The sequence below is a fragment of the Oryza glaberrima genome, unplaced genomic scaffold (genome assembly GCF_000147395.1).
Source record: "Oryza glaberrima unplaced genomic scaffold, OglaRS2 ChrUN-Ctg56, whole genome shotgun sequence".
Lineage (NCBI taxonomy): Eukaryota > Viridiplantae > Streptophyta > Magnoliopsida > Poales > Poaceae > Oryza > Oryza glaberrima.
The window spans coordinates 24,281-48,475 of NW_026267061.1; the positions used below are offsets into that span (position 1 = coordinate 24,281).

Here is a 24,195-nt window from a genome sequence, read left to right on the forward strand (position 1 = left end):
AGAAAATGTTACATCCGATTCCGGCGTGAGTCAAAAGAGGGGAGAGAGAGACGACAAAAAGGAGGGATGCAACACGAGGACTTCCCAGGAGGTCACCCATCCTAGTACTACTCTCGCCCAAGCACGCTTAACTTCGGAGTTCTGATGGGATCCGGTGCTTTAGTGCTGGTATGATCGCATCCGATATGTCTAGGCGTCATCCGGATGTCATTTTTTAAAATAGGCGTAACTTTCTCATACGGACTCGGAATCAGGCAAATGATATATCCACGGACATCTACAGAAAATGTTACATCCGATTCTCCGCAGCTCTCGCCCAAGGAGCGACACAACACGAGGGACGCAGCGGCGCGAGTCAAAAGAGGGGAGAGAGAGACGACAAAAAGGAGGGATGCAACACGAGGACTTCCCAGGAGGAGGTCACCCATCCTAGTACTACTCTCGCCCAAGCACGCTTAACTTCGGAGTTCTGATGGGATCCGGTGCTTTAGTGCTGGTATGATCGCATCCGATATGTCTAGGCGTCATTCGGATGTCATTTCTTAAAATAGGCGTAACTTTCTCATACGGACTCGGAATCAGGCAAATGATATATCCACGGACATCTACAGAAAATGTTACATCCGATTCCGGCGTGAGTCAAAAGAGGGGAGAGAGAGACGACAAAAAGGAGGGATGCAACACGAGGACTTCCCAGGAGGTCACCCATCCTAGTACTACTCTCGCCCAAGCACGCTTATCTTCGGAGTTCTGATGGGATCCGGTGCTTTAGTGCTGGTATGATCGCATCCGATATGTCTAGGCGTCATTCGGATGTCATTTCTTAAAATAGGCGTAACTTTCTCATACGGACTCGGAATCAGGCAAATGATATATCCACGGACATCTACAGAAAATGTTACATCCGATTCTCCGCAGCTCTCGCCCAAGGAGCGACACAACACGAGGGACGCAGCGGCGCGAGTCAAAAGAGGGGAGAGAGAGACGACAAAAAGGAGGGATGCAACACGAGGACTTCCCAGGAGGAGGTCACCCATCCTAGTACTACTCTCGCCCAAGCACGCTTAACTTCGGAGTTCTGATGGGATCCGGTGCTTTAGTGCTGGTATGATCGCATCCGATATGTCTAGGCGTCATTCGGATGTCATTTCTTAAAATAGGCGTAACTTTCTCATACGGACTCGGAATCAGGCAAATGATATATCCACGGACATCTACAGAAAATGTTACATCCGATTCCGGCGCGAGTCAAAAGAGGGGAGAGAGAGACGACAAAAAGGAGGGATGCAACACGAGGACTTCCCAGGAGGTCACCCATCCTAGTACTACTCTCGCCCAAGCACGCTTATCTTCGGAGTTCTGATGGGATCCGGTGCTTTAGTGCTGGTATGATCGCATCCGATATGTCTAGGCGTCATTCGGATGTCATTTCTTAAAATAGGCGTAACTTTCTCATACGGACTCGGAATCAGGCAAATGATATATCCACGGACATCTACAGAAAATGTTACATCCGATTCTCCGCAGCTCTCGCCCAAGGAGCGACACAACACGAGGGACGCAGCGGCGCGAGTCAAAAGAGGGGAGAGAGAGACGACAAAAAGGAGGGATGCAACACGAGGACTTCCCAGGAGGAGGTCACCCATCCTAGTACTACTCTCGCCCAAGCACGCTTAACTTCGGAGTTCTGATGGGATCCGGTGCTTTAGTGCTGGTATGATCGCATCCGATATGTCTAGGCGTCATTCGGATGTCATTTCTTAAAATAGGCGTAACTTTCTCATACGGACTCGGAATCAGGCAAATGATATATCCACGGACATCTACAGAAAATGTTACATCCGATTCCGGCGCGAGTCAAAAGAGGGGAGAGAGAGACGACAAAAAGGAGGGATGCAACACGAGGACTTCCCAGGAGGTCACCCATCCTAGTACTACTCTCGCCCAAGCACGCTTATCTTCGGAGTTCTGATGGGATCCGGTGCTTTAGTGCTGGTATGATCGCATCCGATATGTCTAAGCGTCATTCGGATGTCATTTCTTAAAATAGGCGTAACTTTCTCATACGGACTCGGAATCAGGCAAATGATATATCCACGGACATCTACAGAAAATGTTACATCCGATTCTCCGCAGCTCTCGCCCAAGGAGCGACACAACACGAGGGACGCAGCGGCGCGAGTCAAAAGAGGGGAGAGAGAGACGACAAAAAGGAGGGATGCAACACGAGGACTTCCCAGGAGGAGGTCACCCATCCTAGTACTACTCTCGCCCAAGCACGCTTAACTTCGGAGTTCTGATGGGATCCGGTGCTTTAGTGCTGGTATGATCGCATCCGATATGTCTAGGCGTCATTCGGATGTCATTTCTTAAAATAGGCGTAACTTTCTCATACGGACTCGGAATCAGGCAAATGATATATCCACGGACATCTACAGAAAATGTTACATCCGATTCCGGCGCGAGTCAAAAGAGGGGAGAGAGAGACGACAAAAAGGAGGGATGCAACACGAGGACTTCCCAGGAGGTCACCCATCCTAGTACTACTCTCGCCCAAGCACGCTTATCTTCGGAGTTCTGATGGCATCCGGTGCTTTAGTGCTGGTATGATCGCATCCGATATGTCTAGGCGTCATTCGGATGTCATTTCTTAAAATAGGCGTAACTTTCTCATACGGACTCGGAATCAGGCAAATGATATATCCACGGACATCTACAGAAAATGTTACATCCGATTCTCCGCAGCTCTCGCCCAAGGAGCGACACAACACGAGGGACGCAGCGGCGCGAGTCAAAAGAGGGGAGAGAGAGACGACAAAAAGGAGGGATGCAACACAAGGACTTCCCAGGAGGAGGTCACCCATCCTAGTACTACTCTCGCCCAAGCACGCTTAACTTCGGAGTTCTGATGGGATCCGGTGCTTTAGTGCTGGTATGATCGCATCCGATATGTCTAGGCGTCATTCGGATGTCATTTCTTAAAATAGGCGTAACTTTCTCATACGGACTCGGAATCAGGCAAATGATATATCCACGGACATCGTCACCCATCCTAGTACTACTCTCGCCCAAGCACGCTTATCTTCGGAGTTCTGATGGCATCCGGTGCTTTAGTGCTGGTATGATCGCATCCGATATGTCTAGGCGTCATTCGGATGTCATTTCTTAAAATAGGCGTAACTTTCTCATACGGACTCGGAATCAGGCAAATGATATATCCACGGACATCTACAGAAAATGTTACATCCGATTCTCCGCAGCTCTCGCCCAAGGAGCGACACAACACGAGGGACGCAGCGGCGCGAGTCAAAAGAGGGGAGAGAGAGACGACAAAAAGGAGGGATGCAACACAAGGACTTCCCAGGAGGAGGTCACCCATCCTAGTACTACTCTCGCCCAAGCACGCTTAACTTCGGAGTTCTGATGGGATCCGGTGCTTTAGTGCTGGTATGATCGCATCCGATATGTCTAGGCGTCATTCGGATGTCATTTCTTAAAATAGGCGTAACTTTCTCATACGGACTCGGAATCAGGCAAATGATATATCCACGGACATCTACAGAAAATGTTACATCCGATTCCGGCGCGAGTCAAAAGAGGGGAGAGAGAGACGACAAAAAGGAGGGATGCAACACGAGGACTTCCCAGGAGGTCACCCATCCTAGTACTACTCTCGCCCAAGCACGCTTATCTTCGGAGTTCTGATGGGATCCGGTGCTTTAGTGCTGGTATGATCGCATCCGATATGTCTAGGCGTCATTCGGATGTCATTTCTTAAAATAGGCGTAACTTTCTCATACGGACTCGGAATCAGGCAAATGATATATCCACGGACATCTACAGAAAATGTTACATCCGATTCCGGCGCGAGTCAAAAGAGGGGAGAGAGAGACGACAAAAAGGAGGGATGCAACACGAGGACTTCCCAGGAGGTCACCCATCCTAGTACTACTCTCGCCCAAGCACGCTTATCTTCGGAGTTCTGATGGGATCCGGTGCTTTAGTGCTGGTATGATCGCATCCGATATGTCTAGGCGTCATTCGGATGTCATTTCTTAAAATAGGCGTAACTTTCTCATACGGACTCGGAATCAGGCAAATGATATATCCACGGACATCTACAGAAAATGTTACATCCGATTCTCCGCAGCTCTCGCCCAAGGAGCGACACAACACGAGGGACGCAGCGGCGCGAGTCAAAAGAGGGGAGAGAGAGACGACAAAAAGGAGGGATGCAACACGAGGACTTCCCAGGAGGAGGTCACCCATCCTAGTACTACTCTCGCCCAAGCACGCTTAACTTCGGAGTTCTGATGGGATCCGGTGCTTTAGTGCTGGTATGATCGCATCCGATATGTCTAGGCGTCATTCGGATGTCATTTCTTAAAATAGGCGTAACTTTCTCATACGGACTCGGAATCAGGCAAATGATATATCCACGGACATCTACAGAAAATGTTACATCCGATTCCGGCGCGAGTCAAAAGAGGGGAGAGAGAGACGACAAAAAGGAGGGATGCAGCAACACGAGGACTTCCCAGGAGGTCACCCATCCTAGTACTACTCTCGCCCAAGCACGCTTAACTTCGGAGTTCTGATGGGATCCGGTGCTTTAGTGCTGGTATGATCGCATCCGATATGTCTAGGCGTCATCCGGATGTCATTTTTTAAAATAGGCGTAACTTTCTCATACGGACTCGGAATCAGGCAAATGATATATCCACGGACATCTACAGAAAATGTTACATCCGATTCTCCGCAGCTCTCGCCCAAGGAGCGACACAACACGAGGGACGCAGCGGCGCGAGTCAAAAGAGGGGAGAGAGAGACGACAAAAAGGAGGGATGCAACACGAGGACTTCCCAGGAGGTCACCCATCCTAGTACTACTCTCGCCCAAGAACGCTCAACTTCGGAGTTCTGATGGGATCCGGTGCTTTAGTGCTGGTATGATCGCAACCGATATGTCTAGGCGTCATTCGGATGTCATTTCTTAAAATAGGCGTAACTTTCTCATACGGAGTCGGAATCAGGTAAATGATATATCCACGGACATCTACAGAAAATGTTACATCCGATTCTCCGCAGCTCTCGCCCAAGGAGCGACACAACACGAGGGACGCAGCGGCGCGAGTCAAAAGAGGGGAGAGAGAGACGACAAAAAGGAGGGATACAACATGAGGACTTCCCAGGAGGTCACCCATCCTAGTACTACTCTCGCCCAAGCACGCTCAACTTCGGAGTTCTGATGGGATCCGGTGCTTTAGTGCTGGTATGATCACATCCGATATGTCTAGGCGTCATTCGGATGTCATTTCTTAAAATAGGCGTAACTTTCTCATACGGACTCGGAATCAGGCAAATGATATATCCACGGACATCTACAGAAAATGTTACATCCGATTCCGGCGCGAGTCAAAAGAGGGGAGAGAGAGACGACAAAAAGGAGGGATGCAACACGAGGACTTCCCAGGAGGTCACCCATCCTAGTACTACTCTCGCCTAAGCACGCTTAACTTCGGAGTTCTAATGGGATCCGGTGCTTTAGTGCTGGTATGATCGCATCCAATATGTCTAGGCGTCATTCGGATGTCATCTCTTAAAATAGGCGTAACTTTCTCATACGGACTCGGAATCAGGCAAATGATATATCCACGGACATCTACAGAAAATATTACATCCGATTCTCCGCAGCTCTCGCCCAAGGAGCGACACAACACGAGGGACGCAGCGGCGCGAGTCCAAAGAGGGGAGAGAGAGACGACAAAAAGGAGGGATGCAACACGAGGACTTCCCAGGAGGTCACCCATCCTAGTACTACTCTCGCCCAAGCACGCTTAACTTCGGAGTTCTGATGGGATCCGGTGCTTTAGTGCTGGTATGATCGCATCCAATATGTTTAGGCGTCATTCGGATGTCATTTCTTAAAATAGGCGTAACTTTCTCATACGGACTCGGAATCAGGCAAATGATATATCCACGGACATCTACAGAAAATGTTACATCCGATTCTCCGCAGCTCTCGCCCAACGAGCGACACAACACGAGGGACGCAGCGGCGCGAGTCAAAAGATTGGAGAGATAGACGACAAAAAGGAGGGATGCAACACGAGGACTTCCGAGGAGGTCACCCATCCTAGTACTACTCTCGCCCAAGCACGCTTAACTTCGGAGTTCTGATGGGATCCGGTGCTTTAGTGCTAGTATGATCGCATCCGATATGTCTAGGCGTCATTCGGATGTCATTTCTTAAAATAGGCGTAACTTTCTCATACGGACTCGGAATCAGGCAAATGATATATCCACGGACATCTACAGAAAATGTTACATCCGATTCTCCGCAGCTCTCGCCCAAGGAGCGACACAACACGAGGGACGCAATGGCGCGAGTCAAAAGAGGGGACAGAGAGACGACAAAAAGGAGGGATGCAACACGTAGACTTCCCAGGAGGTCACCCATCCTAGTACTACTCTCGCCCAAGCACGCTTAACTTTAGAGTTCTGATGACATCCGGTGCTTTAGTGCTGGTATGATCGCATCCGATATGTCTAGGCGTCATTCGGATGTCATTTCTTAAAATAGGCGTAACTTTCTCATACGGACTCGGAATCAGGCAAATGATATATACACGGACATCTACAGAAAATGTTACATCCGATTCCGGCGCGAGTCAAAAGAGGGGAGAGAGAGACGACAAAAATGAGGATGCAACACGAGGACTTCCCAGGAGGTCACCCATCCTAGTACTACTCTCGCCCAAGCACGCTTAACTCTGGAGTTCTGATGGGATCTGCTGCTTTAGTGCTGGTATGATCGCATCGGATATGTCTAGGCGTCGTTCGGATGTCATTTCTTAAAATAGGTGTAACTTTCTCATACGGACTCGGAATCAGGCAAATGATATATCCACGTACATCTACAGAAAATGTTACATCCGATTCCCCGCAGCTCTCGCCCAAGGAGCGATACGCAGCGGCGCGAGTCAAAAGAGGGGAGAGAGAGAGACGACAAAAAGGAGGGATGCAACACGAGGACTTCCCAGGAGGTCACCCATCCTAGTACTACTCTCGCCCAAGCACGCTTAACTTCGGAGTTCTGATGGGATCCGGTGCTTTAGTGCTGGTATGATCGCATCCAATATGCCTAGGCGTCATTCTGATGTCATTTCTTAAAATAGGCGTAACTTTCTCATACGGACTCGGAATCAGGCAAATGATATATCCACGGACATCTACAGAAAATGTTACATCCGATTCTCCGCAGCTCTCGCCCAAGGAGCGACACAACACGAGGGACGCAACGGCGCGAGTCAAAAGAGGGGACAGAGAGACGACAAAAAGGAGGGATGCAACACGTAGACTTCCCAGGAGGTCACCCATCCTAGTACTACTCTCGCCCAAGCACGCTTAACTTTAGAGTTCTGATGACATCCGGTGCTTTAGTGCTGGTATGATCGCATCCGATATGTCTAGGCGTCATTCGGATGTCATTTCTTAAAATAGGCGTAACTTTCTCATACGGACTCGGAATCAGGCAAATGATATATACACGGACATCTACAGAAAATGTTACATCCGATTCCGGCGCGAGTCAAAAGAGGGGAGAGAGAGACGACAAAAATGAGGATGCAACACGAGGACTTCCCAGGAGGTCACCCATCCTAGTACTACTCTCGCCCAAGCACGCTTAACTCTGGAGTTCTGATGGGATCTGCTGCTTTAGTGCTGGTATGATCGCATCAGATATGTCTAGGCGTCGTTCGGATGTCATTTCTTAAAATAGGTGTAACTTTCTCATACGGACTCGGAATCAGGCAAATGATATATCCACGTACATCTACAGAAAATGTTACATCCGATTCCCCGCAGCTCTCGCCCAAGGAGCGATACGCAGCGGCGCGAGTCAAAAGAGGGGAGAGAGAGACGACAAAAAGGAGGGATGCAACACGAGGACTTCCCAGGAGGTCACCCATCCTAGTACTACTCTCGCCCAAGCACGCTTAACTTCGGAGTTCTGATGGGATCCGGTGCTTTAGTGCTGGTATGATCGCATCCAATATGCCTAGGCGTCATTCTGATGTCATTTCTTAAAATAGGCGTAACTTTCTCATACGGACTCGGAATCAGGCAAATGATATATCCACGGACATCTACAGAAAATGTTACATCCGATTCTCCGCAGCTCTCGCCCAAGGAGCGACACAACACGAGGGACGCAACGGCGCGAGTCAAAAGAGGGGACAGAGAGACGACAAAAAGGAGGGATGCAACACGTAGACTTCCCAGGAGGTCACCCATCCTAGTACTACTCTCGCCCAAGCACGCTTAACTTTAGAGTTCTGATGACATCCGGTGCTTTAGTGCTGGTATGATCGCATCCGATATGTCTAGGCGTCATTCGGATGTCATTTCTTAAAATAGGCGTAACTTTCTCATACGGACTCGGAATCAGGCAAATGATATATACACGGACATCTACAGAAAATGTTACATCCGATTCCGGCGCGAGTCAAAAGAGGGGAGAGAGAGACGACAAAAATGAGGATGCAACACGAGGACTTCCCAGGAGGTCACCCATCCTAGTACTACTCTCGCCCAAGCACGCTTAACTCTGGAGTTCTGATGGATCTGCTGCTTTAGTGCTGGTATGATCGCATCGGATATGTCTAGGCGTCGTTCGGATGTCATTTCTTAAATAGGTGTAACTTTCTCATACGGACTCGGAATCAGGCAAATGATATATCCACGTACATCTACAGAAAATGTTACATCCGATTCCCCGCAGCTCTCGCCCAAGGAGCGATACGCAGCGGCGCGAGTCAAAAGAGGGGAGAGAGAGACGACAAAAAGGAGGGATGCAACACGAGGACTTCCCAGGAGGTCACCCATCCTAGTACTACTCTCGCCCAAGCACGCTTAACTTCGGAGTTCTGATGGGATCCGGTGCTTTAGTGCTGGTATGATCGCATCCAATATGCCTAGGCGTCATTCTGATGTCATTTCTTAAAATAGGCGTAACTTTCTCATACGGACTCGGAATCAGGCAAATGATATATCCACGGACATCTACAGAAAATGTTACATCCGATTCTCCGCAGCTCTCGCCCAAGGAGCGACACAACACGAGGGACGCAATGGCGCGAGTCAAAAGAGGGGACAGAGAGACGACAAAAAGGAGGGATGCAACACGTAGACTTCCCAGGAGGTCACCCATCCTAGTACTACTCTCGCCCAAGCACGCTTAACTTTAGAGTTCTGATGACATCCGGTGCTTTAGTGCTGGTATGATCGCATCCGATATGTCTAGGCGTCATTCGGATGTCATTTCTTAAAATAGGCGTAACTTTCTCATACGGACTCGGAATCAGGCAAATGATATATACACGGACATCTACAGAAAATGTTACATCCGATTCCGGCGCGAGTCAAAAGAGGGGAGGAGAGAGACGACAAAAATGAGGATGCAACACGAGGACTTCCCAGGAGGTCACCCATCCTAGTACTACTCTCGCCCAAGCACGCTTAACTCTGGAGTTCTGATGGGATCTGCTGCTTTAGTGCTGGTATGATCGCATCGGATATGTCTAGGCGTCGTTCGGATGTCATTTCTTAAAATAGGTGTAACTTTCTCATACGGACTCGGAATCAGGCAAATGATATATCCACGTACATCTACAGAAAATGTTACATCCGATTCCCCGCAGCTCTCGCCCAAGGAGCGATACGCAGCGGCGCGAGTCAAAAGAGGGGAGAGAGAGACGACAAAAAGGAGGGATGCAACACGAGGACTTCCCAGGAGGTCACCCATCCTAGTACTACTCTCGCCCAAGCACGCTTAACTTCGGAGTTCTGATGGGATCCGGTGCTTTTCCAATATGCCTAGGCGTCATTCTGATGTCATTTCTTAAAATAGGCGTAACTTTCTCATACGGACTCGGAATCAGGCAAATGATATATCCACGGACATCTACAGAAAATGTTACATCCGATTCTCCGCAGCTCGCGCCCAAGGAGCGACACAACACGAGGGACGCAACGGCGCGAGTCAAAAGAGGGGACAGAGAGACGACAAAAAGGAGGGATGCAACACGTAGACTTCCCAGGAGGTCACCCATCCTAGTACTACTCTCGCCCAAGCACGCTTAACTTTAGAGTTCTGATGACATCCGGTGCTTTAGTGCTGGTATGATCGCATCCGATATGTCTAGGCGTCATTCGGATGTCATTTCTTAAAATAGGCGTAACTTTCTCATACGGACTCGGAATCAGGCAAATGATATATACACGGACATCTACAGAAAATGTTACATCCGATTCCGGCGCGAGTCAAAAGAGGGGAGAGAGAGACGACAAAAATGAGGATGCAACACGAGGACTTCCCAGGAGGTCACCCATCCTAGTACTACTCTCGCCCAAGCACGCTTAACTCTGGAGTTCTGATGGGATCTGCTGCTTTAGTGCTGGTATGATCGCATCGGATATGTCTAGGCGTCGTTCGGATGTCATTTCTTAAAATAGGTTGTAACTTTCTCATACGGACTCGGAATCAGGCAAATGATATATCCACGTACATCTACAGAAAATGTTACATCCGATTCCCCGCAGCTCTCGCCCAAGGAGCGATACGCAGCGGCGCGAGTCAAAAGAGGGGAGAGAGAGACGACAAAAAGGAGGGATGCAACACGAGGACTTCCCAGGAGGTCACCCATCCTAGTACTACTCTCGCCCAAGCACGCTTAACTTCGGAGTTCTGATGGGATCCGGTGCTTTAGTGCTGGTATGATCGCATCCAATATGCCTAGGCGTCATTCTGATGTCATTTCTTAAAATAGGCGTAACTTTCTCATACGGACTCGGAATCAGGCAAATGATATATCCACGGACATCCACAGAAAATGTTACATCCGATTCTCCCCAGCTCTCGCCCAAGGAGCGACACAACACGAGGGACGCAGCGGCGCGAGTCAAAAGAGGGGAGAGAGCTCTCGCCCAAGGAGCGACGCAACACGAGGGACGCAGCGGCGCGAGTCAAGGAGGGGAGAGAGAGACGACAAAAAGGAGGATGCAACACGAGGACTTCTCAGGAGGTCACCCATCCTAGCACTACTCTCGCCCAAGCACGCTTAACTTCGGAGTTCTGATGGGATCTGGTGCTTTAGTGCTGGTATGATCGCATCGGATATGCCTAGGCGTCATTCGGATGTCATTTCTTAAAATAGGCGTCACTTTCTCATACGGACTCGGAATCAGGCAAATGATATATCCACGGACATCTACAGAAAATGTTACATCCGATTCCCCGCAGCAGCGCGCGAGTCAAAAGAGGGGAGAGAGAGACGACAAAAAGGAGGATGCAACACGAGGACTTCCCAGGAGGTCACCCATCATAGTACTACTCTCGCCCAAGCACGCTTAACTCTGGAGTTCTGATGGGATCTGCTGCTTTAGTGCTGGTATGATCGCATCGGATATGTCTAGGCGTCGTTCGGATGTCATTTCTTAAAATTGGTGTAACTTTCTCATACGGACTCGGAATCAGGCAAATGATATATCCACGTACATCTACAGAAAATGTTACATCCGATTCCCCACAGCTCTCGCCCAAGGAGCGATACAACACGAGGGACGCAGCGGCACGAGTCAAAAGAGGGGAGAGAGAGACGACAAAAAGGAGGGATGCAACACGAGGACTTCCCAGGAGGTCACCCATCCTAGTACTACTCTCGCCCAAGCACGCTTAACTTCGGTGTTCTGATGGGATCCGGTGCTTTAGTGCTGGTATGATCGCATCCAATATGCCTAGGCGTCATTCGGATGTCATTTCTTAAAATAGGCGTAACTTTCTCATACGGACTCGGAATCAGGCAAATGATATATCCACGGACATCTACAGAAAATGTTACATCCGATTCTCCCCATCTCTCGCCCAAGGAGCGACACAACACGAGGGACGCAGCGGCGCGAGTCAAAAGAGGGGAGAGAGCTCTCGCCCAAGGAGCGACGCAACACGAGGGACGCAGCGGCGCGAGTCAAAGGAGGGGAGAGAGAGACGACACATCTACAGAAAATGTTACATCCGATTCTCCCCAGCTCTCGCCCAAGGAGCGACACAACACGAGGGACGCAGCGGCGCGAGTCAAAAGAGGGGAGAGAACTCTCGCCCAAGGAGCGACGCAACACGAGGGACGCAGCGGCGCGAGTCAAAGGAGGGGAGAGAGAGACGACAAAAAGGAGGATGCAACACGAGGACTTCTCAGGAGGTCACCAATCCTAGCACTACTCTCGCCCAAGCACGCTTAACTTCGGAGTTCTGATGGGATCTGGTGCTTTAGTGCTGGTATGATCGCAACGGATATGCCTAGGCGTCATTCGGATGTCATTTCTTAAAATAGGCGTCACTTTCTCATACGGACTCGGAATCAGGCAAATGATATATCCACGGACATCTACAGAAAATGTTACATCCGATTCTCCGCATCTCTCGCCCAAGGAGCGACACAACACGAGGGACGCAGCGGCGCGAGTCAAAAGAGGGGAGAGAGAGACGACAAAAAGAAGGGATGCAACACGAGGACTTCCCAGAAGGTCATCCATCCTAGTACTACTCTCGCCCAAGCACGCTTAACTTCGGAGTTCTGATGGGATCCGGAGCTTTAGTGCTGGTATGATCACATCCGATATGCCTAGGCGTCATTCGGATGTCATTTCTTAAAATAGGCGTAACTTTCTCATACGGACTCGGAATCAGGCAAATGATATATCTACGGACATCTACAGAAAATGTTACATCCGATTCTCCGCAGCTCTCGCCCAAGGAGCGACACAACACGAGGGACGCAGCGGCGCGAGTCAAAAGAGGGAGAGAGAGACGACAAAAAGTCAAAAGAGGAGAGAGACGACAAAAAGGAGGGATGCAACACGAGGACTTCCCAGGAGGTCACCCATCCTAGTACTACTCTCGCCCAAGCATGCTTAACTTCGGAGTTCTGATGGGATCCGATGCTTTAGTGCTGGTATGATCGCATCCGATACGTCTAGGCGTCATTCGGATGTCATTTCTTAAAATAGGCGTAACTTTCTCATACGGACTCGGAATCAGGCAAATGATATATCCACGGACATCTACAGAAAATGTTACATCCGATTCCCCGCAGCAGCGCGCGAGTCAAAAGAGGGGAGAGAGAGACGACAAAAAGGAGGATGCAACACGAGGACTTCCCAGGAGGTCACCCATCCTAGTACTACTCTCGCCCAAGCACGCTTAACTCTGGAGTTCTGATGGGATCTGCTGCTATAGTGCTGGTATGATCGCATCGGATATGTCTAGGCATCGTTCGGATGTCATTTCTTAAAATTGGTGTAACTTTCTCATACGGACTCGGAATCAGGCAAATGATATATCCACGTACATCTACAGAAAATGTTACATCCGATTCCCCGCAGCTCTCGCCCAAGGAGCGATACAACACGAGGGACGCAGCGGCGCGAGTCAAAAGAGGGGAGAGAGAGACGACATAAAGGAGGGATGCAACACGAGGACTTCCCAGGAGGTCACCCATCCTAGTACTACTCTCGCCCAAGCACGCTTAACTTCGGTGTTCTGATGGGATCCGGTGCTTTAGTGCTGGTATGATCGCATCCAATATGCCTAGGCGTCATTCGGATGTCATTTCTTAAAATAGGCGTAACTTTCTCATACGGACTCGGAATCAGGCAAATGATATATCCACGGACATCTACAGAAAATGTTACATCCGATTCTCCCCAGCTCTCGCCCAAGAGCGACACAACACGAGGGACGCAGCGGCGCGAGACAAAAGAGGGGAGAGAGAGCTCTCGCCCAAGGAGCGACGCAAACACGAGGGACGCAGCGGCGCGAGTCAAGGAGGGGAGAGAGAGAGAGAGACGACAAAAAGGAGGATGGCAACACGAGGACTTCTCAGGAGGTCACCAATCCTAGTACTACTCTCGCCCAAGCACGCTTAACCTTCGGAGTTCTGATGGGATCTGGTGCTTTAGTGCTGGTATGATCGCATCGGATATGCCTAGGCGTCATTCGGATGTTCATTTCTTAAAATAGGCGTCCACTTTCTCATACGGACTCGGAATCAGGCAAATGATATATCCACGGACATCTACAGAAATGTTACATCCGATTCTCCGCATCTGTCGCCCAAGGAGCGACACAACACGAGGGACGCAGCGGCGCGAGTCAAAAGAGGGGAGAGAGAGACGACAAAAAGGAGGGATGCAACACGAGGACTTCCAGCAGGTCACCCATCCTAGTACTACTCTCGCCCAAGCACGCTTAACTTCAGAGTTCTAATGGGATCCGGAGCTTTAGTGCTGGTATGATCACATCCGATATGCCTAGGCGTCATTCGGATGTCATTTCTTAAAATAGGCGTAACTTTCTCATACGGACTCGGAATCAGGCAAATGATATATCCACGGACAACTACAAGAAAATGTTACCATCCGATTCTCCCCAGCTCTCGCCCATGGAGCGACACAACACGAGGGACGCAGCGGCGCGAGTCAAAAGAGGGAGAGAGAGACGACAAAAAGTCAAAAGAGGGAGAGAGAGACGACAAAAGGAGGGATGCAACACGAGGACTTCCAGGAGGTCACCCATCCTAGTACTACTCTCGCCCAAGCATGCTTAACTTCGGAGTTCTGATGGGATCCGGTGCTTAGTGCTAGTATGATCGCATCCGATACGTCTAGGCGTCATTCGGATGTCATTTCTTAAAATAGGCGTAACTTTCTCATACGGACTCGGAATCAGGCAAATGATATATCCACGGACATCTACAGAAAATGTTACATCCGATTCCCCGCAGCAGCGCGCGAGTCAAAAGAGGGGAGAGAGAGACGACAAAAAGGAGGATGCAACACGAGAACTTCCCAGGAGGTCACCCATCCTAGTACTACTCTCGCCCAAGCACGCTTAACTTTGGAGTTCTGATGGGATCTGCTGTTTTAGTGCTGGTATGATCGCATCAGATATGTCTAGGCGTCGTTCGGATGTCATTTCTTAAAATAGGCGTAACTTTCTCATACGGACTCGGAATCAGGCAAATGATATATCCACGTACATCTACAGAAAATGTTACATCCGATTCCCCGCAGCTCTCGCCCAAGGAGCGATACAACACGAGGGACGCAGCGGCGCGAGTCAAAAGAGGGGAGAGAGAGACGACAAAAAGGAGGGATGCAACACGAGGACTTCCCAGGAGGTCACCCATCCTAGTACTACTCTCGCCCACGCAATCTTAACTTCGGAGTTCTGATGGGATCCGGTGCTTTAGTGCTGGTATGATCGCATCCAATATGCCTAGGCGTCATTCGGATGTCATTTCTTAAAATAGGCGTAACTTTCTCATACGGACTCGGAATCAGGCAAATGATATATCCACGGACATCTACAGAAAATGTTACATCCGATTCCCCGCAGCTCTCGCCCAAGGAGCGACACAACACGAGGGACGCAGCGCCTCGAGTCAAAAGAGGGGAGAGAGTGACGAAAAAAAGGAGGGATGCAACACGAGGACTTCCTAGGAGGTCACCCATCCTAGTACTACTCTCGCCCAAGCACGCTTAACTTTGGAGTTCTAATGGGATCCGGTGCTTTAGTGCTGGTATGATCGCATCCAATATGCTTAGGCGTCATTCGGATGTCATTTCTTAAAATAGGCGTAACTTTCTCATACGGACTCGGAATCAGGCAAATGATATATCCACGGACATCTACAGAAAATGTTACATCCGATTCCCCGCAGCTCTCGCCCAAGGAGCGACACAACACGAGGGACGCAGCGGCGCGAGTCAAAAGAGGGGAAAGAGAGACGACAAAAGGAGGGATGCAACCCGAGGACTTCCTAGGAGGTCACCGGTGCTTTAGTGCTGGTATGATCGCATGCGATATGCCTAGGCGTCATTCGGATGTCATTTCTTAAAATAGGCGTAACTTTCTCATACGGACTCGGAATCAGGCAAATGATATATCCACGGACATCTACAGAAAATGTTACATCCGATTCCCCGCAGCCCTCCCCCAAGGAGCGACACAACACGAGGGACGCAGCGGCGCGAGTCAAAAGAGGGGAGAGAGAGACGACAAAAAGGAGGGATGCAACACGAGGACTTCCCAGGACTCCGCAGCTCTCGCCCATGGAGCGACACAACACGAGGGACGTAGCGGCGCGAGTCAAAAGAGGGGAGAGAGAGACGACAAAAAGGAGGGATGCAACACGAGGACTTCCCAGGAGGTCACCGGTGCTTTAGTGCTGGTATGATCGCATGCGATATGCCTAGGCGTTATTCGGATGTCATTTCTTAAAATAGGCGTAACTTTCTCATACGGACTCGGAATCAGGCAAATGATATATCCACGGACATCTACAGAAAATGTTACATCCGATTCGACGCAGCTCTCGCCCAAGGAGCGACACAACACGAGGGACGCAGCGGCGCGAGTCAAAAGAGGGGAGAGAGAGACGACAAAAGGAGGGATGCAACACGAGGACTTCCCAGGAGGTCACCGGTGCTTTAGTGCTGGTATGATCGCATGCGATATGCCTAGGCGTCATTCGGATGTCATTTCTTAAATAGGCGTAACTTTCTCATACGGACTCGGAATCAGGCAAATGATATATCCACGGAAATCTACAGAAAATGTTACATCCGATTCCCCGCAGCTCTCGCCCAAGGAGCGATACAACACGAGGGACGCAGCGGCGCGAGTCAAAAGAGGGGAGAGAGAGACGACAAAAAGGAGGGATGCAAACACGAGGACTTCCCAGGAGGTCACCGGTGCTTTAGTGCTGGTATGATCGCATGCGATATGCCTAGGCGTCATTCGGATGTCATTTCTTAAAATAGGCGTAACTTTCTCATACGGACTCGGAATCAGGCAAATGATATATCCACGGACATCTACAGAAAATGTTACATCCGATTCTCCCCAGCTCCTCGCCCAAGGAGCGACACAACACGAGGACGCAGCGCCTCGAGTCCAAAAGAGGGGAGAGAGTGACGAAAAAAAGGAGGGATGCAACACGAGGACTTCCTAGGAGGTCACCCATCCTAGTACTACTCTCGCCCAAGCACGCTTAACTTTGGAGTTCTAATGGGATCCGGTGCTTTAGTGCTGGTATGATCGCATCCAATATGCTTAGGCGTCATTCGAATGTCATTTCTTAAAATAGGCGTAACTTTCTCATACGGACTCGGAATCAGGCAAATGATATATCCACGGACATCTACAGAAAATGTTACATCCGATTCCCCGCAGCTCTCGCCCAAGGAGCGACACAACACGAGGGACGCAGCGGCGCGAGTCAAAAGAGGGGAAAGAGAGACGACAAAAAGGAGGGATGCAACACGAGGACTTCCTAGGAGGTCACCGGTGCTTTAGTGCTGGTATGATCGCATGCGATATGCCTAGGCGTCATTCGGATGTCATTTCTTAAAATAGGCGTAACTTTCTCATACGGACTCGGAATCAGGCAAATGATATATCCACGGACATCTACAGAAAATGTTACATCCGATTCCCCGCAGCCCTCCCCCAAGGAGCGACACAACACGAGGGACGCAGCGGCGCGAGTCAAAAGAGGGAGAGAGAGACGACAAAAAGGAGGGATGCAACACGAGGACTTCCCAGGACTCCGCAGCTCTCGCCCATGGAGCGACACAACACGAGGGACGTAGCGGCGCGAGTCAAAAGAGGGGAGAGAGAGACGACAAAAAGGAGGGATGCAACACGAGGACTTCCCAGGAGGTCACCGGTGCTTTAGTGCTGGTATGATCGCATGCGATATGCCTAGGCGTTATTCGGATGTCATTTCTTAAAATAGGCGTAACTTTCTCATACGGACTCGGAATCAGGCAAATGATATATCCACGGACATCTACAGAAAATGTTACATCCGATTCGACGCAGCTCTCGCCCAAGGAGCGACACAACACGAGGGACGCAGCGGCGCGAGTCAAAAGAGGGGAGAGAGAGACGACAAAAGGAGGGATGCAACACGAGGACTTCCCAGGAGGTCACCGGTGCTTTAGTGCTGGTATGATCGCATGCGATATGCCTAGGCGTCATTCGGATGTCATTTCTTAAAATAGGCGTAACTTTCTCATACGGACTCGGAATCAGGCAAATGATATATCCACGGAAATCTACAGAAAATGTTACATCCGATTCCCCGCAGCTCTCGCCCCAAGGAGCGACACAACACGAGGGACGCAGCGGCGCGAGTCAAAAGAGGGGAGAGAGAGAGACGACAAAAAGGAGGGATGCAACACGAGGACTTCCCAGGAGGTCACCGGTGCTTTAGTGCTGGTATTGATCGCAATGCGATATGCCTAGGCGTCATTCGGATGTCATTTCTTAAAATAGGCGTAACTTTCTCATACGGACTCGGAATCAGGCAAATGATATATCCACGGAAATCTACAGAAAATGTTACATCCGATTCTCCCCAGCTCTCGCCCATGGAGCGACACAACACGAGGGACGCAGCGCCTCGAGTCAAAAGAGGGGAGAGAGTGACGAAAAAAAGGAGGGATGCAACACGAGGACTTCCTAGGAGGTCACCGGTGCTTTAGTGCTGGTATGATCGCATGCGATATGCCTAGGCGTCATTCGGATGTCATTTCTTAAAATAGGCGTAACTTTCTCATACGGACTCGGAATCAGGCAAATGATATATCCACGGACATCTACAGAAAATGTTACATCCGATTCCCCGCAGCCCTCCCCCAAGGAGCGACACAACACGAGGGACGCAGCGGCGCGAGTCAAAAGAGGGGAGAGAGAGACGACAAAAGGAGGGATGCAACACGAGGACTTCCCAGGACTCCGCAGCTCTCGCCCATGGAGCGACACAACACGAGGGACGTAGCGGCGCGAGTCAAAAGAGGGGAGAGAGAGACGACAAAAGGAGGGATGCAACACGAGGACTTCCCAGGAGGTCACCGGTGCTTTAGTGCTGGTATGATCGCATGCGATATGCCTAGGCGTTATTCGGATGTCATTTCTTAAAATAGGCGTAACTTTCTCATACGACTCGGAATCAGGCAAATGATATATCCACGGACATCTACAGAAAATGTTACATCCGATTCGACGCAGCTCTCGCCCAAGGAGCGACACAACACGAGGGACGCAGCGGCGCGAGTCAAAAGAGGGGAGAGAGAGACGACAAAAAGGAGGGATGCAACACGAGGACTTCCCAGGAGGTCACCGGTGCTTTAGTGCTGGTATGATCGCATGCGATATGCCTAGGCGTCATTCGGATGTCATTTCTTAAAATAGGCGTAACTTTCTCATACGGACTCGGAATCAGGCAAATGATATATCCACGGAAATCTACAGAAATGTTACATCCGATTCCCGCAGCTCTCGCCAAGGAGCGACACAACACGAGGGACGCAGCGGCGCGAGTCAAAAGAGGGGAGAGAGAGACGACAAAAAGGAGGGATGCAACACGAGGACTTCCCAGGAGGTCACCGGTGCTTTAGTGCTGGTATGATCGCATGCGATATGCCTAGGCGTCATTCGGATGTCATTTCTTAAAATAGGCGTAACTTTCTCATACGGACTCGGAATCAGGCAAATGATATATCCACGGAAATCTACAGAAAATGTTACATCCGATTCTCCCCAGCTCTCGCCCATGGAGCGACACAACACGAGGGACGCAGCGCCTCGAGTCAAAAGAGGGGAGAGAGTGACGAAAAAAAGGAGGGATGCAACACGAGGACTTCCTAGGAGGTCACCCATCCTAGTACTACTCTCGCCCAAGCACGCTTAACTTTGGAGTTCTAATGGGATCCGGTGCTTTAGTGCTGGTATGATCGCATCCAATATGCTTAGGCGTCATTCGGATGTCATTTCTTAAAATAGGCGTAACTTTCTCATACGGACTCGGAATCAGGCAAATGATATATCCACGGACATGTACAGAAAATGTTACATCCGATTCCCCGCAGCTCTCCCCCAAGGATCGACACAACACGAGGGACGCAGCGGCGCGAGTCAAAAGAGGGGAAAGAGAGACGACAAAAAGGAGGGATGCAACACGAGGACTTCCTAGGAGGTCACCGGTGCTTTAGTGCTGGTATGATCGCATGCGATATGCCTAGGCGTCATTCGGATGTCATTTCTTAAAATAGGCGTAACTTTCTCATACGGACTCGGAATCAGGCAAATGATATATCCACGGACATCTACAGAAAATGTTACATCCGATTCTCCGCAGCTCTCGCCCAAGGAGCGGCACAACACGAGGGACGCAGCGGCGCGAGTCAAAAGAGGGGAGAGAGAGACGACAAAAAGGAGGGATGCAACACGAGGACTTCCCAGGAGGTCACCGGTGCTTTAGTGCTGGTATGATCGCATGCGATATGCCTAGGCGTCATTCGGATGTCATTTCTTAAAATAGGCGTAACTTTCTCATACGGACTCGGAATCAGGCAAATGATATATCCACGGAAATCTACAGAAAATGTTACATCCGATTCCCCGCAGCTCTCGCCCAAGGAGCGACACAACACGAGGGACGCAGCGGCGCGAGTCAAAAGAGGGGAGAGTGAGACGACAAAAAGGAGGATGCAACACACTAGGACTTCCGAGGAGGTCACCCATCCTAGTACTACTCTCGCCCAAGCACGCTAACATCGGAGTTCTGATGGGATCCGGTGCTTTAGTGCTGGTATGATCGCATCCGATATGCCTAGGCGTCATTCGGATGTCATTTCTTAAAATAGGCGTAACTTTCTCATACGGACTCGGAATCAGGCAAATGATATATCCACGGACATGTACAGAAAATGTTACATCCGATTTCCCCGCAGCTCTCCCCCAAGGATCGACACAACACGAGGGACGCAGCGGCGCGAGTCAAAAGAGGGGGAGAGAGAGACGACAAAAAGGAGGGATGCAACACGAGGACTTCCCAGGACTCCGCAGCTCTCGCCCAAGGAGCGACACAACACGAGGGACGTAGCGGCGCGAGTCAAAAAGAGGGGAGAGAGAGGACGACAAAAAGGAGGGATGCAACACGAGGACTTCCCAGGAGGTCACCCATCCTAGTAATTACTCTCGCCCAAGCACGCTTAACTTCGGAGTTCCTGATGCGATCCGGTGCTTTAGTTCTATGATCGCATCCGATATGCCTAGGCGTCATTCGGATGTCATTTCATAAAATAGGCGTAACTTTTCTCATAACGGACACGGAATCAAGCAATGATATATCCATGGACATCTACAGAAAATGTTACATCCGATTCTCCCCAGCTCTCGCCCATGGAGCGACACAATACGAGGGACGCAGCAGCGCGAGTCAAAAGAGGGGAGAGAGAGAGGACAAAAAGGAGGATGCAACACGAGACTTCCCAGGAGGTCACCGGTGCTTTAGTGCTGGTATGATCGCATGCGATATGCCTAGGCGTTATTCGGATGTCATTTCTTAAAATAGGCGTAACTTTCTCATACGGACTCGGAATCAGGCAAATGATATATCCACGGACATCTACAGAAAATGTTACATCCGATTCGACGCAGCTCTCGCCCAAGGAGCGACACAACACGAGGGACGCAGCGGCGCGAGTCAAAAGAGGGGAGAGAGAGACGACAAAAAGGAGGGATGCAACACGAGGACTTTCCAGGAGGTCACCGGTGCTTTAGTGCTGGTATGATCGCATGCGATATGCCTAGGCGTCATTCGGATGTCATTTCTTAAAATAGGCGTAACTTTCTCATACGGACTCGGAATCAGGCAAATGATATATCCACGGAAATCTACAGAAAATGTTACATCCGATTCCCCGCAGCTCTCGCCCAAGGAGCGACACACACACGAGGGACGCAGCGGCGCGAGTCAAAAGAGGGGAGCGAGAGAGACGACAAAAAGGAGGATGCAACACGAGGACTTCCTAGGAGGTCACCGGTGCTTTAGTGCTGGTATGATCGCATGCGATATGCCTAGGCGTCATTCGGATGTCATTTCTTAAAATAGGCGTAACTTTCTCATACGGACTCGGAATCAGGCAAATGATATATCCACGGACATCTACAGAAAATGTTACATCCGATTCGACGCAGCTCTCGCCCAAGGAGCGACACAACACGAGGGACGCAGCGGCGCGAGTCAAAGAGGGGAGAGAGAGACGACAAAAAGGAGGGATGCAACACGAGGACTTCCCAGGAGGTCACCGGTGCTTTAGTGCTGGTATGATCGCATGCGATATGCCTAGGCGTCATCGGATTGTCATTCTTAAAATAGGCGTAACTTTCTCAAGGAGTGACACAACACGAGGGACGCAGCGGCGCCGAGTCAAAAGAGGGGAGAGAGAGACGACAAAAAAGAGGATGCAACACTAGGACTTCCGAGGGAGGTCACCCATCCTAGTACTACTCTCGCCCAAGCACGCTTAACTCGGAGTTCTGATGGGATCCGGTGCTTTAGTGCTGGTATGATCGCATCCCGATATGCCTAGGCGTCATTCGGATGTCATTCTTAAAATAGGCGTAACTTTCTCATACGGACTCGGAATCAGGCAAATGATATATCCACGGACATCTACAGAAAATGTTACATCCGATTCCCCGCAGCTCTCGCCCAAGGAGCGTCACAACACGAATGTATATCCGATTCCCCACGCTTTCACCCAAGGCGCGACACAACACGAGGGACACAGCGGCGCGAGTCAAAAGAGGGAGAGAGAGACCACAAAAAGGCGGGATGCAACACGAGGACTTCCCAAGAGGTCACCCATCCTAGTACTACTCTCGCCCAAGCACGCTTAACTTTGGAGTTTTAATGGATCCAGTGCTTTAGTGCTAGTATGATCGCATCCGATACTGCCTAGGCGTCATTCGGATGTCATTCTTAAAATAGGCGTAACTTTCTCATACGGACTCGGAATCAGGCAAATGATATATCCACGGACATCTACAGACAATGTTACATCCGATTCCCCGCAGCTCTCGCCCAAGGAGCGACACAACACGAGGGACGCAGCGGCGCGAGTCAAAAGAGGGGAGAGAGCTCTCGCCCAAGGAGCGACACAACACGAGGGACGCAGCGGCGCGAGTCAAAGGAGGGGAGAGAGAGACGACAAAAAGGAGGATGCAACACGAGACTTCCCAGGAGGTCACCCATCCTAGTGCTTCTCTCGCCCAAGCATGCTTTTACTTCGGAGTTCTGATGGGATCCGGTGCTTTAGTGCTGGTATGATCGCATCCGATATGCCTAGGCGTCATTCGGATGTCATTTCTTAAAATAGGCGTAACTTTTCTCATACGGACTCGGAATCAGGCAAATGATATATCAACGGAAATCTACAGAAATGTTACACGAGCGACGCATCCCTCCTTTTTGTCGTCTCTCTCTCCCCTCTTTTGACTCGCGCCGCTGCGTCCCTCGTGGTGTGTCGCTCCTTGGGCGAGAGATGGGGAGAATCGGATTTGTAACATTTCTGTAGTTGTCCGTGGATATATCATTTGCCTGATTCCGAGTCCGTATGAGAAAGTTACGCCTATTTTAAGAAATGACATCGATGACGCCTAGGCATATCGGCGCGATCATACTAGCACTAATGCACTGGATCCCATCAAAACTCTAAAGTTAAGCGTGCTTGGGCGAGAGTAGTACTAGGATGGGTGACCTCCTGGGAAGTCGTCGTGTGCATCCTCCTTTTTGTCGTCTCTCTCTCCCCTCTTTTGACTCGCGCCACTGCGTCCCTCGTGTTGTGTCGCTCCTTGGGCGAGAGCTGCGGGGAATCGGATGTGTAACATTTTCTGTAGATGTCCGTGGATATATCATTTGCCTGATTCCGAGTCGTATGAGAAAGTTACGCCTTATTTTTAAGAAATGACATCCGAATGACGCCAAGCACCGGATCCCATCAGAACTCCGAAGTTAAGCGTGCTTGGGCGAGAGTAGTACTAGGATGGGTGACCTCCTGGGAAGTCCTCGTGTTGCATCCCTCCTTTTTGTCGTCTCTCTCTCCCCTCTTTTGACTCGCGCCGCTGCGTCCCTCGTGTTGCGTCCCTCGTGTTGTGTCGCTCCTTGGGCGAGAGCTGCGGAGAATCGGATGTAACATTTTCTGTAGATGTCCTTGGATATATCATTTGCCTGATTCCGAGTCCGTATGAGAAAGTTACGCCTATTTAAGAAATGACATC

The 24,195-nt window shown here is 50.2% G+C and overlaps 54 non-coding genes and 4 pseudogenes across 54 annotated transcripts; 2 read left to right on the forward strand and 56 right to left on the reverse strand.

Moving 5' to 3' along the window:
* Window positions 1-63: 63 nt before the first annotated feature.
* On the reverse strand, window positions 64-182 carry LOC127759685 (5S ribosomal RNA). The gene has a single exon (XR_008014915.1). It is a non-coding gene; the product is annotated as a 5S ribosomal RNA (ribosomal RNA).
* A 206-nt stretch (window positions 183-388) lies between these two features.
* Window positions 389-510, reverse strand: LOC127759615 (5S ribosomal RNA). Its single transcript, XR_008014862.1, has one exon. It is a non-coding gene; the product is annotated as a 5S ribosomal RNA (ribosomal RNA).
* Window positions 511-672: 162 nt separating this feature from the next.
* Window positions 673-791, reverse strand: LOC127759698 (5S ribosomal RNA). The gene has a single exon (XR_008014928.1). It is a non-coding gene; the product is annotated as a 5S ribosomal RNA (ribosomal RNA).
* A 206-nt stretch (window positions 792-997) lies between these two features.
* LOC127759616 (5S ribosomal RNA) lies at window positions 998-1,119 on the reverse strand. The gene has a single exon (XR_008014863.1). It is a non-coding gene; the product is annotated as a 5S ribosomal RNA (ribosomal RNA).
* A 162-nt stretch (window positions 1,120-1,281) lies between these two features.
* On the reverse strand, window positions 1,282-1,400 carry LOC127759699 (5S ribosomal RNA). The gene has a single exon (XR_008014929.1). It is a non-coding gene; the product is annotated as a 5S ribosomal RNA (ribosomal RNA).
* A 206-nt stretch (window positions 1,401-1,606) lies between these two features.
* On the reverse strand, window positions 1,607-1,728 carry LOC127759617 (5S ribosomal RNA). The gene has a single exon (XR_008014864.1). It is a non-coding gene; the product is annotated as a 5S ribosomal RNA (ribosomal RNA).
* Window positions 1,729-1,890: 162 nt separating this feature from the next.
* On the reverse strand, window positions 1,891-2,009 carry LOC127759700 (5S ribosomal RNA). Its single transcript, XR_008014930.1, has one exon. It is a non-coding gene; the product is annotated as a 5S ribosomal RNA (ribosomal RNA).
* Window positions 2,010-2,215: 206 nt separating this feature from the next.
* Window positions 2,216-2,337, reverse strand: LOC127759619 (5S ribosomal RNA). The gene has a single exon (XR_008014866.1). It is a non-coding gene; the product is annotated as a 5S ribosomal RNA (ribosomal RNA).
* Window positions 2,338-2,499: 162 nt separating this feature from the next.
* LOC127759622 (5S ribosomal RNA) lies at window positions 2,500-2,618 on the reverse strand. Its single transcript, XR_008014869.1, has one exon. It is a non-coding gene; the product is annotated as a 5S ribosomal RNA (ribosomal RNA).
* A 206-nt stretch (window positions 2,619-2,824) lies between these two features.
* LOC127759626 (5S ribosomal RNA) lies at window positions 2,825-2,946 on the reverse strand. The gene has a single exon (XR_008014873.1). It is a non-coding gene; the product is annotated as a 5S ribosomal RNA (ribosomal RNA).
* Window positions 2,947-3,339: 393 nt separating this feature from the next.
* LOC127759627 (5S ribosomal RNA) lies at window positions 3,340-3,461 on the reverse strand. Its single transcript, XR_008014874.1, has one exon. It is a non-coding gene; the product is annotated as a 5S ribosomal RNA (ribosomal RNA).
* A 162-nt stretch (window positions 3,462-3,623) lies between these two features.
* LOC127759701 (5S ribosomal RNA) lies at window positions 3,624-3,742 on the reverse strand. Its single transcript, XR_008014931.1, has one exon. It is a non-coding gene; the product is annotated as a 5S ribosomal RNA (ribosomal RNA).
* A 162-nt stretch (window positions 3,743-3,904) lies between these two features.
* Window positions 3,905-4,023, reverse strand: LOC127759702 (5S ribosomal RNA). The gene has a single exon (XR_008014932.1). It is a non-coding gene; the product is annotated as a 5S ribosomal RNA (ribosomal RNA).
* A 206-nt stretch (window positions 4,024-4,229) lies between these two features.
* Window positions 4,230-4,351, reverse strand: LOC127759620 (5S ribosomal RNA). The gene has a single exon (XR_008014867.1). It is a non-coding gene; the product is annotated as a 5S ribosomal RNA (ribosomal RNA).
* Window positions 4,352-4,513: 162 nt separating this feature from the next.
* Window positions 4,514-4,635, reverse strand: LOC127759611 (5S ribosomal RNA). Its single transcript, XR_008014858.1, has one exon. It is a non-coding gene; the product is annotated as a 5S ribosomal RNA (ribosomal RNA).
* A 206-nt stretch (window positions 4,636-4,841) lies between these two features.
* Window positions 4,842-4,960, reverse strand: LOC127759631 (5S ribosomal RNA). The gene has a single exon (XR_008014878.1). It is a non-coding gene; the product is annotated as a 5S ribosomal RNA (ribosomal RNA).
* Window positions 4,961-5,166: 206 nt separating this feature from the next.
* LOC127759638 (5S ribosomal RNA) lies at window positions 5,167-5,285 on the reverse strand. The gene has a single exon (XR_008014884.1). It is a non-coding gene; the product is annotated as a 5S ribosomal RNA (ribosomal RNA).
* Window positions 5,286-5,447: 162 nt separating this feature from the next.
* Window positions 5,448-5,566, reverse strand: LOC127759711 (5S ribosomal RNA). The gene has a single exon (XR_008014941.1). It is a non-coding gene; the product is annotated as a 5S ribosomal RNA (ribosomal RNA).
* A 206-nt stretch (window positions 5,567-5,772) lies between these two features.
* Window positions 5,773-5,891, reverse strand: LOC127759686 (5S ribosomal RNA). The gene has a single exon (XR_008014916.1). It is a non-coding gene; the product is annotated as a 5S ribosomal RNA (ribosomal RNA).
* A 206-nt stretch (window positions 5,892-6,097) lies between these two features.
* LOC127759718 (5S ribosomal RNA) lies at window positions 6,098-6,216 on the reverse strand. The gene has a single exon (XR_008014948.1). It is a non-coding gene; the product is annotated as a 5S ribosomal RNA (ribosomal RNA).
* A 206-nt stretch (window positions 6,217-6,422) lies between these two features.
* Window positions 6,423-6,541, reverse strand: LOC127759646 (5S ribosomal RNA). Its single transcript, XR_008014891.1, has one exon. It is a non-coding gene; the product is annotated as a 5S ribosomal RNA (ribosomal RNA).
* A 161-nt stretch (window positions 6,542-6,702) lies between these two features.
* Window positions 6,703-6,821, reverse strand: LOC127759651 (5S ribosomal RNA). The gene has a single exon (XR_008014896.1). It is a non-coding gene; the product is annotated as a 5S ribosomal RNA (ribosomal RNA).
* Window positions 6,822-7,017: 196 nt separating this feature from the next.
* On the reverse strand, window positions 7,018-7,136 carry LOC127759687 (5S ribosomal RNA). The gene has a single exon (XR_008014917.1). It is a non-coding gene; the product is annotated as a 5S ribosomal RNA (ribosomal RNA).
* Window positions 7,137-7,342: 206 nt separating this feature from the next.
* LOC127759647 (5S ribosomal RNA) lies at window positions 7,343-7,461 on the reverse strand. The gene has a single exon (XR_008014892.1). It is a non-coding gene; the product is annotated as a 5S ribosomal RNA (ribosomal RNA).
* Window positions 7,462-7,622: 161 nt separating this feature from the next.
* Window positions 7,623-7,741, reverse strand: LOC127759644 (5S ribosomal RNA). The gene has a single exon (XR_008014889.1). It is a non-coding gene; the product is annotated as a 5S ribosomal RNA (ribosomal RNA).
* A 194-nt stretch (window positions 7,742-7,935) lies between these two features.
* LOC127759688 (5S ribosomal RNA) lies at window positions 7,936-8,054 on the reverse strand. The gene has a single exon (XR_008014918.1). It is a non-coding gene; the product is annotated as a 5S ribosomal RNA (ribosomal RNA).
* Window positions 8,055-8,260: 206 nt separating this feature from the next.
* On the reverse strand, window positions 8,261-8,379 carry LOC127759648 (5S ribosomal RNA). Its single transcript, XR_008014893.1, has one exon. It is a non-coding gene; the product is annotated as a 5S ribosomal RNA (ribosomal RNA).
* A 161-nt stretch (window positions 8,380-8,540) lies between these two features.
* LOC127759664 (5S ribosomal RNA) lies at window positions 8,541-8,658 on the reverse strand. The gene has a single exon (XR_008014909.1). It is a non-coding gene; the product is annotated as a 5S ribosomal RNA (ribosomal RNA).
* Window positions 8,659-8,851: 193 nt separating this feature from the next.
* Window positions 8,852-8,970, reverse strand: LOC127759689 (5S ribosomal RNA). Its single transcript, XR_008014919.1, has one exon. It is a non-coding gene; the product is annotated as a 5S ribosomal RNA (ribosomal RNA).
* A 206-nt stretch (window positions 8,971-9,176) lies between these two features.
* Window positions 9,177-9,295, reverse strand: LOC127759649 (5S ribosomal RNA). Its single transcript, XR_008014894.1, has one exon. It is a non-coding gene; the product is annotated as a 5S ribosomal RNA (ribosomal RNA).
* Window positions 9,296-9,457: 162 nt separating this feature from the next.
* LOC127759653 (5S ribosomal RNA) lies at window positions 9,458-9,576 on the reverse strand. Its single transcript, XR_008014898.1, has one exon. It is a non-coding gene; the product is annotated as a 5S ribosomal RNA (ribosomal RNA).
* A 194-nt stretch (window positions 9,577-9,770) lies between these two features.
* LOC127759674 (5S ribosomal RNA) lies at window positions 9,771-9,888 on the reverse strand (annotated as a pseudogene).
* A 189-nt stretch (window positions 9,889-10,077) lies between these two features.
* LOC127759650 (5S ribosomal RNA) lies at window positions 10,078-10,196 on the reverse strand. Its single transcript, XR_008014895.1, has one exon. It is a non-coding gene; the product is annotated as a 5S ribosomal RNA (ribosomal RNA).
* Window positions 10,197-10,357: 161 nt separating this feature from the next.
* LOC127759654 (5S ribosomal RNA) lies at window positions 10,358-10,476 on the reverse strand. The gene has a single exon (XR_008014899.1). It is a non-coding gene; the product is annotated as a 5S ribosomal RNA (ribosomal RNA).
* A 195-nt stretch (window positions 10,477-10,671) lies between these two features.
* Window positions 10,672-10,790, reverse strand: LOC127759690 (5S ribosomal RNA). Its single transcript, XR_008014920.1, has one exon. It is a non-coding gene; the product is annotated as a 5S ribosomal RNA (ribosomal RNA).
* A 268-nt stretch (window positions 10,791-11,058) lies between these two features.
* Window positions 11,059-11,177, reverse strand: LOC127759635 (5S ribosomal RNA). Its single transcript, XR_008014881.1, has one exon. It is a non-coding gene; the product is annotated as a 5S ribosomal RNA (ribosomal RNA).
* A 170-nt stretch (window positions 11,178-11,347) lies between these two features.
* LOC127759655 (5S ribosomal RNA) lies at window positions 11,348-11,466 on the reverse strand. The gene has a single exon (XR_008014900.1). It is a non-coding gene; the product is annotated as a 5S ribosomal RNA (ribosomal RNA).
* Window positions 11,467-11,672: 206 nt separating this feature from the next.
* LOC127759715 (5S ribosomal RNA) lies at window positions 11,673-11,791 on the reverse strand. Its single transcript, XR_008014945.1, has one exon. It is a non-coding gene; the product is annotated as a 5S ribosomal RNA (ribosomal RNA).
* A 440-nt stretch (window positions 11,792-12,231) lies between these two features.
* LOC127759660 (5S ribosomal RNA) lies at window positions 12,232-12,350 on the reverse strand. Its single transcript, XR_008014905.1, has one exon. It is a non-coding gene; the product is annotated as a 5S ribosomal RNA (ribosomal RNA).
* A 206-nt stretch (window positions 12,351-12,556) lies between these two features.
* Window positions 12,557-12,675, reverse strand: LOC127759607 (5S ribosomal RNA). Its single transcript, XR_008014855.1, has one exon. It is a non-coding gene; the product is annotated as a 5S ribosomal RNA (ribosomal RNA).
* Window positions 12,676-12,907: 232 nt separating this feature from the next.
* On the reverse strand, window positions 12,908-13,026 carry LOC127759604 (5S ribosomal RNA). Its single transcript, XR_008014852.1, has one exon. It is a non-coding gene; the product is annotated as a 5S ribosomal RNA (ribosomal RNA).
* A 170-nt stretch (window positions 13,027-13,196) lies between these two features.
* On the reverse strand, window positions 13,197-13,315 carry LOC127759657 (5S ribosomal RNA). Its single transcript, XR_008014902.1, has one exon. It is a non-coding gene; the product is annotated as a 5S ribosomal RNA (ribosomal RNA).
* A 206-nt stretch (window positions 13,316-13,521) lies between these two features.
* Window positions 13,522-13,640, reverse strand: LOC127759716 (5S ribosomal RNA). The gene has a single exon (XR_008014946.1). It is a non-coding gene; the product is annotated as a 5S ribosomal RNA (ribosomal RNA).
* Window positions 13,641-13,917: 277 nt separating this feature from the next.
* On the reverse strand, window positions 13,918-14,036 carry LOC127759667 (5S ribosomal RNA). Its single transcript, XR_008014910.1, has one exon. It is a non-coding gene; the product is annotated as a 5S ribosomal RNA (ribosomal RNA).
* Window positions 14,037-14,244: 208 nt separating this feature from the next.
* LOC127759642 (5S ribosomal RNA) lies at window positions 14,245-14,362 on the reverse strand. Its single transcript, XR_008014887.1, has one exon. It is a non-coding gene; the product is annotated as a 5S ribosomal RNA (ribosomal RNA).
* Window positions 14,363-14,598: 236 nt separating this feature from the next.
* LOC127759656 (5S ribosomal RNA) lies at window positions 14,599-14,715 on the reverse strand. Its single transcript, XR_008014901.1, has one exon. It is a non-coding gene; the product is annotated as a 5S ribosomal RNA (ribosomal RNA).
* Window positions 14,716-14,885: 170 nt separating this feature from the next.
* Window positions 14,886-15,004, reverse strand: LOC127759636 (5S ribosomal RNA). The gene has a single exon (XR_008014882.1). It is a non-coding gene; the product is annotated as a 5S ribosomal RNA (ribosomal RNA).
* Window positions 15,005-15,210: 206 nt separating this feature from the next.
* On the reverse strand, window positions 15,211-15,329 carry LOC127759590 (5S ribosomal RNA). The gene has a single exon (XR_008014839.1). It is a non-coding gene; the product is annotated as a 5S ribosomal RNA (ribosomal RNA).
* A 206-nt stretch (window positions 15,330-15,535) lies between these two features.
* LOC127759591 (5S ribosomal RNA) lies at window positions 15,536-15,654 on the reverse strand. The gene has a single exon (XR_008014840.1). It is a non-coding gene; the product is annotated as a 5S ribosomal RNA (ribosomal RNA).
* Window positions 15,655-17,049: 1,395 nt separating this feature from the next.
* On the reverse strand, window positions 17,050-17,168 carry LOC127759593 (5S ribosomal RNA). Its single transcript, XR_008014841.1, has one exon. It is a non-coding gene; the product is annotated as a 5S ribosomal RNA (ribosomal RNA).
* A 2,583-nt stretch (window positions 17,169-19,751) lies between these two features.
* Window positions 19,752-19,870, reverse strand: LOC127759594 (5S ribosomal RNA). The gene has a single exon (XR_008014842.1). It is a non-coding gene; the product is annotated as a 5S ribosomal RNA (ribosomal RNA).
* Window positions 19,871-20,613: 743 nt separating this feature from the next.
* LOC127759662 (5S ribosomal RNA) lies at window positions 20,614-20,733 on the reverse strand. Its single transcript, XR_008014907.1, has one exon. It is a non-coding gene; the product is annotated as a 5S ribosomal RNA (ribosomal RNA).
* A 324-nt stretch (window positions 20,734-21,057) lies between these two features.
* LOC127759668 (5S ribosomal RNA) lies at window positions 21,058-21,175 on the reverse strand (annotated as a pseudogene).
* A 1,199-nt stretch (window positions 21,176-22,374) lies between these two features.
* On the reverse strand, window positions 22,375-22,493 carry LOC127759659 (5S ribosomal RNA). Its single transcript, XR_008014904.1, has one exon. It is a non-coding gene; the product is annotated as a 5S ribosomal RNA (ribosomal RNA).
* Window positions 22,494-22,747: 254 nt separating this feature from the next.
* LOC127759645 (5S ribosomal RNA) lies at window positions 22,748-22,865 on the reverse strand. Its single transcript, XR_008014890.1, has one exon. It is a non-coding gene; the product is annotated as a 5S ribosomal RNA (ribosomal RNA).
* Window positions 22,866-23,134: 269 nt separating this feature from the next.
* LOC127759661 (5S ribosomal RNA) lies at window positions 23,135-23,253 on the reverse strand. Its single transcript, XR_008014906.1, has one exon. It is a non-coding gene; the product is annotated as a 5S ribosomal RNA (ribosomal RNA).
* Window positions 23,254-23,584: 331 nt separating this feature from the next.
* LOC127759673 (5S ribosomal RNA) lies at window positions 23,585-23,702 on the forward strand (annotated as a pseudogene).
* Window positions 23,703-23,874: 172 nt separating this feature from the next.
* LOC127759672 (5S ribosomal RNA) lies at window positions 23,875-23,997 on the forward strand (annotated as a pseudogene).
* The last annotated feature ends 198 nt before the right edge of the window (window positions 23,998-24,195 follow it).